The sequence below is a fragment of the Musca vetustissima genome, unplaced genomic scaffold, assembly GCF_032173495.1.
Source record: "Musca vetustissima isolate MV318-11 ecotype Yass unplaced genomic scaffold, APGP_CSIRO_Mvet_v1 utg20063, whole genome shotgun sequence".
Classification (NCBI taxonomy): domain Eukaryota; kingdom Metazoa; phylum Arthropoda; class Insecta; order Diptera; family Muscidae; genus Musca; species Musca vetustissima.
This window is the reverse complement of record NW_026888364.1, coordinates 24,786-27,914: the sequence shown is the minus strand read 5'-3', so window position 1 is coordinate 27,914 and position 3,129 is coordinate 24,786. Positions and strand designations below refer to the sequence as shown.

The 3,129-nt window shown below is 42.0% G+C and overlaps 1 pseudogene; it reads right to left on the bottom strand.

Moving 5' to 3' along the window:
- Nucleotides 1-691: 691 nt before the first annotated feature.
- Nucleotides 692-1,905, bottom strand: LOC133336193 (inactive selenide, water dikinase-like protein; annotated as a pseudogene).
- Nucleotides 1,906-3,129: the final 1,224 nt, after the last annotated feature.

Genomic DNA, 3,129 nt, shown 5'->3' with positions numbered 1-3,129 from the left:
TGTCTCGCTGTTTGATTGGTAGAAAGACAGGTGACCTTGTGTATATCGAGCTGATTGAATCTGGTGCTGTTAACTTCTTTTGCTGCGGCGAAGTCAATCATTCAGGAACTAATAATATTTTCCCTTCCGATTTGTGCATGTCTCTAAGCGCTAGTAAAATATGTCTTTGGTCTGCTCATCTTTGTCTTCGGTCGGAGCATGGGCACAAATGAGACTGATGTAGAAGAACTTCGCTTTTATACGGACTATAGGAATTGGCTCATTCACTGCAATTAATCTGGAAACGAGGTCTTTGATTCTCAAGGTAACGATAAAATTATTTAAAATTAAATTAAAATTATTTAAAAAAAGAAGTGTAGAAAATTATTTTTCCTTCTGATTTAAATGCTAAAGACAGATGTCGACGACGACGACATATAACCCGATGACAATTTTTTTTGAAAGCAAAGTCGTTGTTGCTGTTTTTGTATTCGTTGTTGTTGCGGAAGAAGATACATTTTTTTGTGTGTTTAAGATTTACATTTAAAATTACAAACGTTGGCGACAGCAACCTTCTCATCCTCCTCTCCTCTAATCCTTCTCTTTCTTTCTATTTACTCACTCATCATTGAATCGAATGCGAATATCATTCGAATCGGTTCCTTGCGGGTTCTCTTACAAAGTAGTTTTTTAGTTAGTACACGAGTGGGTTAACTTAGTCCTTGGCGGGCACTTCAATGACACGAGGTTTGTCAATGATACGGGCTGTCTTGTTGCCCTTCTCAACGATGCCAATAATCCAGGCCTGATAGCCTTCCTGTTTCTCAATGTCTTTGCAGTAGGCGGCGGCTTGTTCACGAGGCAAACAGATGAGCAGACCACCCGAGGTCTCGGCCGAGTGACCCTGCAGCAATTGGAACATGTTACCACAGGCCTTGGCCACGGCAGCCATTTTCGAAATAACCGGCAGATTGTGAATAACAAAGGAGACATCCTTCTTCTGGTGGGAGGCCAAGGTCTGGGCATGACCCAGCAAACCGAAGCCGGTAATGTCCGTAGCACCATGGGCATTGTATTTATGCATAAGACGGGCGGCCGTGCGGTTGACACGGGCCATCGAATTTATTGCACGGTGATAGGCTTTGCGTACATCTTCCTCGGAAACGACCAACTTAATACGATTCCAACGTTCTGGCTGATCCAGCCACTGGTGGGCATTCACTGCTACCTGGGTACCCAAGGGTTTTGTCAGCACCAATACATCACCCACCACGGCATTGTCGTGCACAATATACTCATTCGGCTGGCAGATGGTCGACGCCACACCACCAATTGTACACCAAGGATTCATCACACTCTGGCCACCCGCCACAGTGGTACCTCCTCCAGAGCTGAATCCTTAAAGCCACGCATAATCAAGGGAATTACAACATCACGTTCCTTCTCCGTCATCTTGGTGCTGACGGCCAACAGCATCAACATGTTGTCATAATCCGTAACTCACATGGCGTACAGGTCGCTCAGCACATTGGCACAGGCAATCTTACCAATCATATAGGGATCATCGACAATGTGGTAGAAGAAGTCGGTCGTCTGTACCAGGCAAAGGCCACCGTGGCGCAGCGGAATTACCGAACAATCTAGACCAATGCCAATGCGGGGTATGGCCATATTCATGAATTGAGCATCTTGATCTTGCAGCGAGTAGTCCTGTTGCAGGGCCGACACAAACTTGCCCAACACCTCTTGGGGCACTTTACAACCACGACCTTTCAAATCGGCAAAACGCGTCAAACGAAACGTTGGCTCCACGTCGTGAGCAGTGGGGTCGAAGGGACGGCGCAATTCAGCGCCATTTCCCCCCTGCAGTTCCAAGTGAGCAGCATTTAAGACATCGGCTTGGTAACTCATTGTGTAGCGAACGAGCGAGTAGCGTACGAACGAAGTGTTGTTTGTCTTCTATTTAGTTTATTTCAATTGATTTTAGTTTTCTCGTTTTTCTTTTTTTCTCGAAAATTAAATAACTGCGAATAAATTTCACTAAATCTGCTTTACTGTGTGGTATTGCTCTCTTTGTCCCAACTGGCGGCAGATAAAATCCTGCTTGAATCAAATGGTGGCGGCTGTAAATAATTTCTTTTTTCTGGTATAGGGCGACGAATAATCGAATAGTGCAGCTTATGAACATTTTTGTACCCTATATAACTATGTTGTCAGGGTATTATAGCTTTGTACAGTTCCAAGATTTTGTAACGTTGCGAAATATTGGTCCTAGACCCACCTTTAAGTATACCAATCGTCATATCTCGACTGGCTGAGTCGATCTAGATATGTATGTCCGTCCGTCTGTACATTAAAATTTGTAAACACGATACAGCCCACAGATATGAACCAAACATCACGAAATTTTCAAAGTAGGATGAGTTTTGGCCAATGAAGATCTCTATTGTTTTTGGTAAAGATCGGACAATATTTAGGGAATGAAATGGACCAAATACTTAATTTTTTTGAGGTCGTTCCTTGGCGTGCAATTTTACACGGGCCAAAGAATAAGCATGCCTGTTTTGATAAAAATCATTATTTGCGGATCAAATGGACCCTGACTTTTGTGTGAAAAATGACAAAATTTGTATTCTAGGGTATATATATTAACTCCTGAAGGACATAGACTCGAGAAGTTTACAGTATATCCAAGAGGAGTGGTTAACTTTTAAATTGATTTTAATTATATTGTCGTATGTACCAGGATGTGGGAGTTACTCTTAAGTATTTACAGGTGCTTAGGTGTACAGATTTTATTTAGTAACCTATTACCGCACTAGAGGGCGAAAATATAGCGCTGATCGCTTTTAAAGTTTCCATGTGGTTTCAGTTATGGTCAATGTCTATAATTTTCGGTGATGATCAGATAAAAATTTTACGATGAAGTAGATCGAAAACTTAATGAGTTTGTGTGTTTTCGAGTCGATCTATAGGCCACAATTATAAGGCCACAAACATAACACACGATGAAGGGAATTTGGACAAGTAATTAGAAGGACTGTACTGAATATTAGCAATATTCGGTGAATATGTCAGTGAAATTTCCCAAATATTGTCCACGTTCGGGATAAACATCCATAGAAAGTTTGAGTTCTGTGGTATTTGTGT